We start from the raw sequence: 14,136 nt of genomic DNA on the forward strand, positions 1-14,136 counted from the left end.
ACATGACGTCAGACTGACACAGTTCTATATCACCTGGCAGCATTGAACACAGCGGGAGCAGCTCCCGTAGTCTCTTCCACCGCTAGAGAGTGGTGGGCGGGAATACGGGTGCTTCTCCTGGTGTGCTCAGTGCTGCCTGGCTGGGTGGGCGGGACTATGGGCGCCACTCCAGCTGTGTTCAATGCTGCCTGGCGGTATAGAACTGTGTCAGTCCGAGCCCGACAATCCGAACAGCCTGAGCTTGGTGAGTGCCCAATGATCTATTAACTTTTGCTGCAGTACTACACGCGCTACACTCCGCCACCTGCCTTGTTGCCAAGGTGGGAGAACTATGGTCTTTGCTTTTGTATCCAATGGTTTTCACATCCTAGCAACAAGTCCACTGTGGACATCCATACAGCCAGCTATTAAAGCAGTATTAAACTCAAAACCAAAAATGTTATATATTGCAGCTTACCAATACTTAGATGTGGTGGCTGCATTTGTTTTATTTTTTTAGGCTTTCTTTCCCTCACCTGGTGATCTTGCCAGTAACACACCTCCTGCATTAGAGTGCCTCCACTCTCCATGAAGGAGCACATGGGCACCTTTGGATAGCAGTGTTGTCAGTCTGAGGGGAGGTAGTTGTTAGATGCATTATCAGATTTAAATATGCTAACAAATTGGAGCCACACTCCAGCTAACACTTTATTTCAGTTACAGCAACTTTGTTTTTCCTTTTGTGATAAAGATTTTAAATAAATAAAAGCAGATCATTGTAAGCACCAATGTTAGTGTTAAATGGTTTACCCTCCAACTGTTACATCTGCAGGACAATTTGTTCTGTTGAAAAACAACAGTCTTACTAGCTAGATCACTAGGTGAAAATAAGAGAAAGTAAGCATACAAAGAAATCAAATGCAGTCACCACATCTAATAATTGGTAAGTTGCAATATAATGAATGTTTGCTTTTGGGTTTATTGCCACTTTATGTCTGCAAAACTAATGCTAAAATGGTAATGGCATGTAAAATGAAAGCTGTGTTTTTATCTAGTACTCATTGTCCCTGTTTCCCAAAACTATCAAACACACGTTTGTTTCTTTAAAGCAGAGTTCCACCTAAAAATGGAACTTCCGATTTAAGTTGGCATGTTACATTTGGCATGTAATTTTTTTGGGAGGGGAAGCGGATATTCTCTTTTTAGAGGCATCCAGCTCCCACTTCCTCCCGGGACTCTGCAGTGCCGGAAGGCAGTTCACCTCTTCCCCCTCCCTCTGTGCAATCTTCTGGGACACTTCACAGGTCCCAGAAGATTGCCTGGCCAATAAAAGCACGCAGCGTGGCTCGTACATGCGTAGTGCTTGCCCGGCTTTGAAGCCACAGCCAGGTACCAACAGTCAGAGTGCCGGCCCACTCTAAACTTTGTTGCAGGTTGTAACCATTTCAGATACTCACCTGCCCAGCGGATCCAGTGGTTCTACACCCACTAACCCATGTGACATCCTTTGTTTTCCTGTACATATGCTGCCCAATAAAACACTTAAAGTGGAGTTCCACCCAAAAATGGAACTTCCACTTTTTGGAATCCTCCTCCCCTCCGGTGTCACATTTGGCACCTTTCAGGGGGGAGGAGGGAGCAGATATCTGTGTAATACAGGTATTTGCTTCCACTTCCAGGCATAGATCACCACGGTGATCGCGGTGACCTACGCCACGTCCGGCACCTACACTGTCCTCCCCCACTGTCTTCTGGGAGAAACACAGATCCCAGAAGACAGCAGGGACCAGTGAGGACACGCAGCGTGACTCGCGCATGCGCAGTTGGGAACCAGGAAGTGAAGCCGCAAGGCTTCACTTCATAATTACCTCACCGAGGATGGCGGCGGCAGCAGCCGAGAGCCTGATCGGCTTCGGCTGCCGACATCGTGGGCGTCCTGGAGAGGTAAGTGTCCATTTATTAAAAGTCAGCAGCTGCAGTATTTGTAACTGCTGGTTTTTAATATATTTTTTGTGCCAGAAGGTTTGAGACTTGTCTCTGTGCTGTTTGGTTTATTGTAAGCGGAATACTTTGTGACATTTGCATAGTAATCGCTTTCTTCTGGCGACTCGACCGTGCAGCCCATCTTTCTTCAAGTGCCTCCTTATTGTGCATCTTGAAACAGCCACACCACATGTTTTCAGAGAGACCTGTATTTCACCTGAAGTTATTTGTGGGTTTTTCTTTGCATCCCAAACAAGTTTCCTGATAGTTGTGGCTGAAATTTAAGTAGTGTTTATGGTTGTGGCTAAAACGTTCAATTTTGGTCTCATCACTCCAAATGACTTTGTGCCAGAAGGTTTGAGGCTTGTCTCTGTGCTGTTTGGCATAGTGTAAGTGGGATACTTTGTGGCATTTGCATAGTAATGGCTTTCTTCTGGTGACTCGACCATACAGCCCATTTTTCTTCAAGTGCCTCCTTAGTGTGCATCTTGAAACGGCCACACCACATGTTTTTGAGTCCTGAAGTTATTTGCAGGTTTTTCTTTGCATCCCGAACAATATTCCTGGAAGTTGTGGCTGAAATTTTAGTTGGTATACCTGACAGTGGTTTGGTTTCAACAGAACCCCTAATTTTTCACTTCTTGATTAGAGTTTGAACACTGCTGATTGGCATTCTCAATTCCTTGGATATCTTTTATTATATCCCTTTCCTGATTTATACAGTTCAACTACCTTTTCCCACAGATCCTTTGACAATTATTTTTCTTTCCTCATAACTCAGAATCCAGAAATGTCAGTGCAGCACTGGATGGAGGATGCAAGGGTCTGTCAGGAGTCCAGAAACTCCTTTGCCTTTTATACACACACACTAATTACAAACAAACAGATTACAGGTGAGGATAGTTACCTTTAATAGCCATTCAAACCCCTTTGTGTCAACTTGTGTGCATGTTATCAGGCCAAAATCACCAGGGTATGTAAACTTTTGATCAGGGTCTTTTGGGTTGTTTCTGTTACCATTATGATTTAAAAAGAGTAAACACAGTTGATTAATAATAAATGGTTTCACCCAAACACTAACCATGAGTGAAAGAAATGTTTTTGTGTTATCTTTCATATTCTATGAAAATTGACAAGAAATTATAAATTCTGTAAATTTATGAGCACAACTGTATAATAGTCATAGTAGCTAATTTGTTGATTAATACTTATATTGTTTTTTTGTGCCTTCTTTCTCACAAACTGAAATAACGTGAGAATCAAAGGCCCAATGTGCAAATCTTGGCTTAGTTTGTAACTCAATATCCAGAGATTAAGTTTAAATTACATACTAGCATTTACCAATATAATATCAAGGAATGTAAACACCATTTTTTTTAAATAAACTAAGTAATCCTCCAAAAATCCAGCCATGGAAATGTTGTTTAGAATCAAATACTTATTTTTCTATATTAACATATTTTACATTATTTAACTAATACTCCAAATTGTGATTGCTTAGTAATTGAAATAAACATTCTTCCATCAATGTAAGCAGCTTGTTTACATGTAAAGTAGTGACATATTCTGCATAATATTTATTTGAGACATAAATAACTGTGTCCAATAGTTTACATTTAGTGAAGCCATTATCATTTGTGCTGTCATTTATCAAGCATATATATTACATCACCCTTATTTTGGCTGCAAAATAAAAGACTGAGGGTACTCTAGAAAGAAAGTTACCTAAGATAAATAGAAGGTATTGCTAGGTGTTACATTCTGTGTCAATAATAGTTTCTTAGTTAGGTGGGAATTTAGCTCCAGGTCAGTAAGTTCAAATCCCCAGCTACCGTGATCCTCCTGCCAGACACTACTACAGTAGTACCTTGGATTACGAGCATAATCCGTTCCAGAAGAATGCTTGTAATCCAAAGCACTCGTATATCAAAACGGGTTTCCCCAATGGAAACCCAATGGAAACTCAGATAATTAGCTCCAGTGTCACTACTAGTGTATGCAGTACTGTGTGTGGCCAGAGGTGGGGGGCGCCGAAAAAAAATCTGAAAAATGTGGTGTGCATCTGTATTCAGCCCCCTTTACTCTGATTCCCCTAACTAAAATCTAGTGGGACCAATTGCATTCAGAAGTCACCTAATTAACAAATTGAGTCCACCGGTGTGTAATTTAATCTCAGTATAAATACAGCTGTTCTGTGAAGCCCTCAGAGTTTTTTTTAGAGAACCTTAGTGAAGAAACAGCATCATGAAGGCAAAGGCACACACCAGACAGGTCAGGGATAATGTTGTAGAGAAGTTGAAAGCAGGTTAGGTTATAAAAAAGCTTTGAACATCTCACAGAGCACTGTTCAATCTATCATTTGAAAATGGAAAGAGTATGGCACAACTGCAAACCTATCAAGACATGGCCGTCCACCTAAACTGACAGGCCGGGCAAGCAGAGCATTAATCAGTGAAGCAGCCAAGAGGCCCATGGTAACTCTGGAGGAGCTGTAGAGAACCACAGCTTAGGTGGGAGAATCTGTCCACAGGACAATTAGTCATGCACTCCACAAATCTGGCCTTTATGGAAGAGTGGCAAGAAGAAAGTCATTGGTGAAAGAAAGCCATAAGAAGTCCTTTTTGTACTTTGCAAGAAGCCACCTGGAGGACAGAGCAAACATGTGAAAGAAGTTGCTCTGGTCAAATGAGACCAAAATTGTACTTTTTGTCCTAAAAGCAAAACGCTATGTGTTGCGAGAAAACTAACACTGCACATCACCCTGAACACACCACCCCCACTGTGAAACATGGTGGTGGCATCGTCATGTTGTGGGGATGCTTTTGTTCTGCAGGGACAGGGAAGCTGGTCAGAGTTGATGGGAAGATGGATGGAGCCAAATACAGGGCAATCTTAGAAGAAAACCTGTTAGAGTCTGCAAGAGACTTAAAACTGGGGCAGAGTTTTACCTTGCAGCAGGACAATGACCCTAAACATACAGCCAGAGCTACAATGGAATGGTTATAACTCAAAGCAAATTCATGTGTTAGAATGGCGCAGGCAAAGTCCAGACCTAAATCCAATTGAGAATCTGTTGCAAGACTTGAAAATTACTGTTCACAGACGCTCTCCATCCAATCTGGCAGTGCTTGAGCTATTTTGCAAAGAAGAATCTGCAAACTTTCTACTCACTAGATGTGCAAAGCTGGTAGAGACATCCCCAAAAAACTTACAGCTGTAATAGCAGTGAAAGGTGGTTCCACAAAGTATTGGCTAAATACAAATGCAGGCCACACTTTTCACATATTTATTTGTAAATAAATTTAAAAACCATTCATCATTTTCTTTCCAGTTTACAATTATGTGCCACTTTGTGTTTGTCTATCTTAAAACCGCAATAAAATACATATTGCAATCAAATCCATCAATGGTTATCTACATCATATATACAGTATATTCCATTAACGTTTTGAATATCAGCCTGAAAAACCTGAACATATTTCCACTCATAGGCCTCATACACACGACCGAGGAACTCGTCGGAAAAGACACATCGTTTTCCTCGACGAGTTCCTTGTTAGGCTTGTTGAAAAACTTGACAAGCTTTCTTTGCATACACACTGTGAAGACAAAATCTCGTCGTTCTCAAACGCGGTGACGTACAACACATACGATGGCAGGGGAAGTTCGATTCCACTGGCACAACCCTTGGGGCTGCTTTTGCTAATCTCATGTTACTGCGTGTTAAGTAAAAGTTTGGGAAGAGACGATTTGCACTTTTCAGTCTGTTACAGCGTGAAAAATGTGTTATCTCCATTACAAACGCTACTTTTACCGAAGGTGCGCTCCCGTCTCATACGTTATTCTGAGCATGTGCGGGTTTCTTAGCATACACACGCTCGCGTTTCTCGTCGAAAACCAGCCCGACAAGGAACACGGCGAGGAAATTGAGACTCCCGACGAGGAAAGAGAACTTGTTCTCTTTTTTCCTCATCGAGTTCCTCGACAGTTTCCTCGATGAAAAACGTACACACGACTGTTTTCCTCGGCAAAAAAGCTCTCCCACCTCTTGATGGATTCTATCAAGGAAACCGGTCGTGTGTACGAGGCCATAGAGAATCTTCATCGGAAGGTAAACAGTATATTCTGAAAACAAAATACACATAAGTACCAACAGCAATACCGAAGACAGGTCCAAATAAAAAGTGACCCCTAAATTTACTTACACAAAACCAAATGATGCAAAAAAATTATTACTTGGTACCTAAAAAGTCCCATTCCACATTCTTCGATCATAAAAACCAAAAGCTCTTCAAATAACGTGTACCAAATTCAATAATATCATACCAGTCCCATGAATTCAATTAAAACAAGCATAATCAAAAGTGCTTAATATGAAGATTTTGAAAATCTTGCCAGGAATCCCGGCCGTGTGTACAGGGCTTGAGGTCTCTAGAACTGGACATAGTTTTCTAAATGAGGTCTAACTAAAGATATAGGGGAATTGGAGCCTTCTTCCCAGTGCCGATCCTGACCTCCCTGGGGCCCTAAGCAATGTCACATTAAAGTTGAGAAGCGGGGGAGGTGGTGTTCTGCTGTCGGAAATGACATCTCCCGTACAGCCAGCGAGTTGGGTGGGGGGCCAAAAATGACTTCTGACCAGGTGCCACTAGGCGGGGCCTCTAGTAATTTGAAGGACCCTCCGCAGCTTTGCGGGGGCCCTAAGCTACTTGCATAAGGTACTTGAGCCTATAGGGCGGATCGGCAATGCTTCTTCCTCCCGCTGGTGACCCCTCAAGTAATGCATCCTAGAATTCTAATAACTTTTCGCATTGCATGGACACACTGTTTGCTTATTTTTCAATCATATAAAATAAGTACTTCCAACTCTTTTTCCTTTGTGGTGCTGGCCAACACTGTACCCCCATGTTGTACTCTGTCAAGGGATTCTTTTTCCCTAGCTACATTATTTTACATTTAGAAACATTGAATTTCAGTTTCCACTGATTTGACCGATATTCCAGCAATGCCAAATCATGTTCCACACACCTCCAGAGATATCAACCCTATTGCACACCTTTGTGTCATCAGCAAAAAGACAGACCTTACCTACCAACTTTTTAGTTATACTGTATCACTAACATATATATTAAATAGAACAGGACCCAGTACAGAGCCTTGTGGTACACCACTAGTGACTGCTCTCTGTTCTCTGAATGAACCTTATTTAGAATCACACTCTGATTCCTAGTCCTAGCTTTGCAGTTTTTTTTACATCATTATTGTGGAACTGTATCGAATTCTTTGCTGAAATCAAGATGTGCTATGTCCACAGCGTCACCCTGGTCCAAAACTTTAGTGATATAGTCAAAAAATATAATCAGATTAGTCTGAGATGATCTGCCCTCAGTAAAGCAATGTTGCTTTGGGTCCAGCAAGTTGTGTGTTTTTAAGTGATCAATGATTACTTTCCAGTAATGATTCCATTAACCATTTGGAAGTATTACCCCCTTTCATGACCAGGCCATTTTTTTTTGCTATATGGCACTGCGTTACTTTAACTGAAAATTGCGCGGTCATGCAACGCTGTCCATAAATACATTTTTTGACACTTTTTGTCCCACAAATAGAGCTTTCTTTTGGTGTTATTTGATCACCGCTGGGTTTTTCATTTTTTTCGCTAAAAACAAAAAAAGAGCGACATTTTGCAAAAACAAACATCATTTTTTACTTTCTGCTATAAAACATATCCAATAAAAAAATTGTAAAAATCAAATGTCTTCAAAAATGTAGGCCAGTATGTATTCTGCTACATATTTTTGGTAAATAAAATCCCAATAAGCGTATATTTATTGGTTTGAGCAAAAGTTATAGCTTCTTCAAACTACAGTATATATACTGTAATTTTTGTACACTAGCGACTTATAGCGAGACGGTGGCGGAAATTGGACACTAACTTACATTGTGACACCTTGTGGGAATCAGTGACACTAATACAGGGATCAGTGCTAAAAATATGCACTATAACTGTACTAAGGACCTAATGACACTGGCTGGGAAGGGGTTAAACATCAAGGGTGATCAAAGGGTTAAATGTGCGCCTAACCAGTGTTTTTTTGTGCTTCTTTTACTAAGGGATGTGATGGATTTTATTCCCTTTGCATTGAAACAAAAACCACCACACCCTTGCTCACAGTGAGGCCCCGTACACACGACCAGTTTCCTCGGCAGAATTCAGCTTCCGACCGAGTTTCTGGCTGAATTCTGCCGAGGAAACTGGTCGTGTGTACACTTTCGGCCGAGGAAGCCGACGAGGAGCTCGGCGAGAAAATAGAGAACATGTTCTCTATTTCCTCGTTGTTCTATGGGAGCTCTCGTCCCGCCGAGCTCCTCGGCGGCTTCAGTGCTGAACTGGCCGAGGAACTCGATGTGTTTGGCACGTCGAGTTCCTCGGCCGTGTGTACGAGGCCTCATTGTTTACATATGTAGAGCTCCATCCTGTGTCTCCCCTGATCAGCAGGTGCCATAAATGGATCGAAATTTGACAGCTCCAGCAGGGACCGGACAAATTTCAATCCATGTATGGGCTTGCTGGTTGTGCACAAGTTGATTTATCAATCGACTTTTGTGCAACCAGGTTGTCATTTTTATTTCTGAACAATCAGTGCCGCCAGATCTTGGGTGGCAGAATACAATAGCTGAGCGGGAGATATTCCCCCATCCACATTGTATCTGCGGATGGTGGAATCAGTACATTTTTTTGTTCAACCCCCTGGTTAAAAAAAAATGTTATCTTGTATGGTCTACCTAAGGGGGTGCAGCAGCAGAGTGACAATACTGCAGTGATTTTACAGCAAAAGAAAGAGTGTTGTTATCCTATCAATGAAAGTGACTATTCAATGTTACTTCCAGAACGAACAGGTATTTACAAAACGTTGTAGGTAACTAGACCCTTCAGGGCCCCGGTGCAAGAAATCATGAAGGCCCCCTCTGACCCCCAGCCATGGCCCTACTGACATCAATGGAGGAATGCCAGGGCCTGATCGCAAGTGCAACCTTTGCAACCCTGGTAGTTTCGCTACTTTTGTTTGTACTTTTTTTTCTTTTTTTTACCACTTTACTTTCTTTTTTGTACAATTTTACTTTTTAAATGTCTTTTAGGAGCCCTGTTGGAAGGTTGTGGTGGAATATCAGGGGTCTAAACAAACCCCTGATGTTTCACCTTTGAGACAGAGAAAGGAGATTGAGGACACAGCCCTCAATCTCCATCTCTGCAGCCTGAGCTGCACAGAATAAATGGATAGGAATTGCTCTGTAAAGTGCTTCCCGTTCATTCACAAACTGAAACAGAGTAAACACACTTTCAGTTATGAATGGACAGAGTCAGTGATCAGTACTGATCACTAACTTTGTCCATTCAGAAAAGGAAGGGGCCGGTAAATGACATATTTACCGAACCTTTCTTTGCTCTTCAACCTGACACATCCCCTGCAGCAGCCAGCGGAAGAATGGAGGGGGGAAGCCAGCAGCACACTACTTAAAGTCAAACTTCCACAAAAATGGTATTAAAATACTTAAGAGCATGTCACCCTTACATCCATTAAAAATTAAAGTGGAACAATGGGAAAAAATAAATATGACATATGATGCAGTCAGTAGCTAGCAGTAACACATAGCATTTTTGGTTTCCAGTTGAATTCCAGGTTTACTATTGGACTTTGAAGGCTAAATTCACTTTTTCCAGAAAATAGCCTATGCAGTCAGAGGACCTCATTAGGTATGAAAAAACTGTATAAGGCCTCGTACATACGACCAAGGAACTTGACGGGCGAAACACATAGTTTTGCTCGTCGAGTTCCTTGTTAGGATGTCGAGGAACTCGACGTGCTAATTTTCTCCATTCCCGTCGAGGAAAAAGAGAACATGCTCTCTTTTTGGCTCGACGAGTTCCTCGACAGTTTCCTCGTCGAAAAATGTACACACGACCGGTTCCCTCGGCAAAAAAAACCCCCTGGTTTTTGCCGAGAAACTCGGTCGTGTGTACGAGGCCTAAAATGTAAAATTTAAATCAGTTTTTTGTCATACTTGAAGGCTATTTGTGTGGCTTTCAGGGGGTTTCAAATAGCCTACAGTTATTACAATAACATAAATTTATTTTTTACAGAATTGCAATTTTTTTTTAAATAACTACTGGGGTCCCTTGACTGCATGTGCTATTTTCTGGAAAAGGTGATCTTAGCCTTTAAGTAAACATCAAATTAAAGCTTAACTCCAGCTGATATGTTTAAAGCAGTTACAGCAACAGATTTAAACCATATAAAGGAAAGATAACCCCTGTCAGTGTTAGATGGTCTGTGGTAGCAACTCTATAAACTTCAGTTTTGCTGGACAGCTTTTTTTCGCAATATAGGTGTAGAGGAAAGTATAAATAAAGGCATGTAAAATGAGAAAAATATATATATTTCACATTTTGTATATTACTATTACAGATGTTAATCCAGTATAGTTACCAATATATATATATATATATATATATATATATATATATATATATATATATATATATATATATATATATATATATATATATATATATATATATATATATATATATATATATATATATATATATATATATATATATATATATTTGCTATATAGTGTTCTTTTAAATGTCATCAACTATATTACAAGCATGTAAGCCTAAAATGTAACCTGCTCATTGGCAATAAAACAACAAAACTTTATGAGAGGAAATTAGTGCCTCAATTATGCCATTTGGTAAAAAGTAAGTACGTAGTCCCTAAGCTTGCTCAATAAGTAGTCAGTAAGTGTACTTAGCAAAAACACATTCTATGGTTGACTTTGATAATGTTCTTTATGTGATAAGCACTTTTAATTTTCAGTTAATTGAAAGTAATATAAGAACATAATTAAAAGATAAAAGATAATGGTAAAATGAAGAACCAAAAAAACATAAGTTACTTTTTGGCATCTAAAATGTTAGGAGTTACAATTATGATTAAAACAGAATATATTACAGAAATAACAAATATGATAAACAGCTTTTAGCTTCAGATTAGATTCGATTAGATAGTAAATAATGTGTGATCTAGGTGTAAACCTCCAAAACCACTACCATCTCAGTGGTCATGTATAGTACATATGGATGCTAAGCATACTGAGAAGACACTTGCATAGACAACAGGACAAACTAAGCAAAATACTAAAGGCAGACTCCAGGTAAATTGTTAAATACATAGTTGAAATACATACATGATAACTAGCTTACCTGCAAAAGATTACAATTTCTGTCAAACTAATCTAGTAATGATAGCATTCAGTAAAATAAATGTAATAAATAATTTTTTTTTTTTTTTTTTTTAAGGGGATTCATTTACAGTTTTCTCTGCCTTTGCAAAAGGATTGGACAGAAGGGTTACAGGGGTTGAAACTAATTATTAAGCTACTGGGGGTGCTTACAACGCTCAGCTTTTATTCGTATGGTTTAAACCTTATTTCCAAAAGAAAATGAAACACGTTGCTGTAACTTAAAAAGTGGTAGCTTTACATGTGCTTGTTACCTATGGTATGTATGTAAAGCCCATTTATTACACCACTGTTCACAAGGTGACGACCTTCTGATTTCATAGTGTGATGTGGTTTGTCTCAACCCCGGTAACTGCCTCTTTTGGTGGAAAGTATGACATGTTACAAGAAGTGGAAAATCAACAAATCTACAGTCAGGATCAATCAGTAAAAAACAGGTTACACAGGGGACTAATGCCGCGTACACACGATCGGGCTTGTGCCCGGCCAAATCACATCGGAATTCCGACAGAATTCCCTCGGAAAAAAATAGAACATGTTATATATCTAAACTCCGATGAAAAAACTCAGATGGGGCTACACATGATCGGAAAATCCGATGGAAAAAGTCCATTTGATTTTTTTCATCGGAAATTCCAATCGTGTGTACGGGGCATCAATCTAGCTACTTGCTGATCATTTTTTTTTTTTATAAATATGCTGCATTCATTGGCATTTTTTAATATCTCCCTGGATTTCAGCTTTAAGAGGACATCCCTAGTTTTAGTACTATATGACTTTTTTTCTCATTTGCAAATCAGATTTCTCTTCTGAGATTGAAATCATGCATAAAAAAACAATACCACATTTGTCATAACCCGATGGGACCAAGCAAAATGTCTGTCTACTTTCAGGTTTAGTTTAGCAATCTTTTAGTTCACTTGCCCATCCAAAATATTAAACTTGAGTAGTGTCCAACCTAAAAAAGCACCATTTCATTTATTACATCGTGTTTTCAATCTGCTAAACAATAAATAATAGAAAATATTTTTTAGAATGTGTTAAGTATTATTTAAGATCGTGTTTTAGGCTATAGCATAAACATCTGTTAAAAATATATTTAGGACCTTCAATATGCATGAGTTAAAGTACCTGACTAAAAATCCAGGGTCACTTATGTATGTTGCTGGTCTTTATATAATTGTTGTATTATTTAAAAGATCCTAGTGTTCTAGGGATCCTCACAGCTACATGAACACACAACTCCTTTAGCCATGTATTGGGAATAAACACTTTAAAATCATACATCATACTAACAGCTGCAACACCCACTTCAGGACAACTACAACATGTAAGATTGTAACAATTAGTCATTGGAAACAGTAAAAAGATAACTAAGGTGCTACCACATACCACATGAATTACTACCAGTGGTTGCTCCATTTATTTCCACCTTGAAATAAACGTAAAGACGAACTCTAAAGGCCTGCAACAACTTTTGTGACATGTATATAGCTAAATTAAAATATATGTATATTATAAAAATGTCCTTAATTATTAATAATAATAATAATAATAATAATAATAATAATAATAATAATAATAATAATATAAAGGCCCAGAAAATATTATCTATGCTTACTAATAGTTAACTGATAAATGAATAAATCAAGCTTATGCATTTAGGTTATTTTTTAATACAAATGGTTCTATATATTATATTTGTTGCAAAAATTATGAAAAATTATGTATTACATTAAAATTACAGTAAAAGTAAATACTATGAAAAAAGAAGTAGACTTGTTACACCAATAAAACATATTTTAAATATAAAAACATGAAAACAGTTACAAACGTAAATCGAACATATACTAAAAATAAAACTACACTCAATAAATAATCAGCAGTTTTAGGACATGTAAATGTGAAATAAAGGAATGTTTATTGGAATAGGCTAAAAAATAATAATAAAAAAAAAGAATATACATAGACTTTTTGTACTTGTAATTGCGCTATAACTTTATACATAGAATGCACTGTACTTACATACAGTTTGGATGAGCACTGCTATCTCCAGATGTAGGCACCACTTCAAGCTGGAAAGCCTAATTAAGCCTGATGTCTTTTTCGTGGCTATTTATCAGTCTCTGTGCATATACTAAGGCTCCAGACATTCTGCAAAGTCCACAGCTTCATCAGCCCTCTCTATAATCTCACACACCAACTTCCCACACAGCCCTCCCTCTGGGTCACTGCAAGGGCAGCGAAACAGACATAAATCAAATAAAAAGTGGATCATTGGGGACAGAGGCTACAGGGACCCAAACGTCACACATTCCCATAGTCCTCTTGCTTGGAGTGAAGAAATAGTTATGCTCTTTTGCCCAATTGTTACAAAACTTTTACCTACTTAACAAGACAGTAGCAATTTATGTGGCATGGGAATGGTTAAATGATTACATGCTGCAGTTTTTTTTATATGTGCGTAATATATACTTTATCTTTATACACTATATATATATATATATGTATATACACAAAAACACTTTTTTGTAAGAAGTGATGATGTCATGTGTTGATATATATATATATATATATATATATATATATATATATATATATATATATATATATATATATATATATATATATATAATAAAGGCCATTTCCAGCCAGATTTAAAAAAAAGAAATACTCTTTGATTAACTTTTTGATGTCATTGTGCCACCACAGCCCAGAGCGCCTTATAGAGGAGGCTGTGGGAAATGGTTGCACAGATTTCCTAAATAGCTTCCTTTACCTTAGTGCAGTCCTCCTTCACTTACCTCATCCTTCCATTTTGCTTTTAAATTTCCTTATTTCTTCTGAGAAATTCTCACTTCCTGT

General features: G+C 38.6%; 1 protein-coding gene across 1 annotated transcript in view; it reads right to left on the reverse strand.

Moving 5' to 3' along the window:
• The window catches only part of LOC120927021 (bile acid receptor-like), a 104,765-nt gene extending 91,155 nt beyond the window's left edge, over positions 1–13,610 (reverse strand). The window contains exon 1 of the mRNA XM_040337419.1: positions 13,297–13,610. The gene's annotated coding sequence lies outside the window, so the exon portion shown is untranslated. The remainder of the gene's footprint in view (positions 1–13,296) is intronic.
• Between the last annotated feature and the right edge of the window lie 526 nt (positions 13,611–14,136).

This window comes from Rana temporaria, chromosome 2 (assembly GCF_905171775.1).
Source record: "Rana temporaria chromosome 2, aRanTem1.1, whole genome shotgun sequence".
In the NCBI taxonomy this organism is placed as follows: Eukaryota; Metazoa; Chordata; class Amphibia; order Anura; family Ranidae; genus Rana; species Rana temporaria.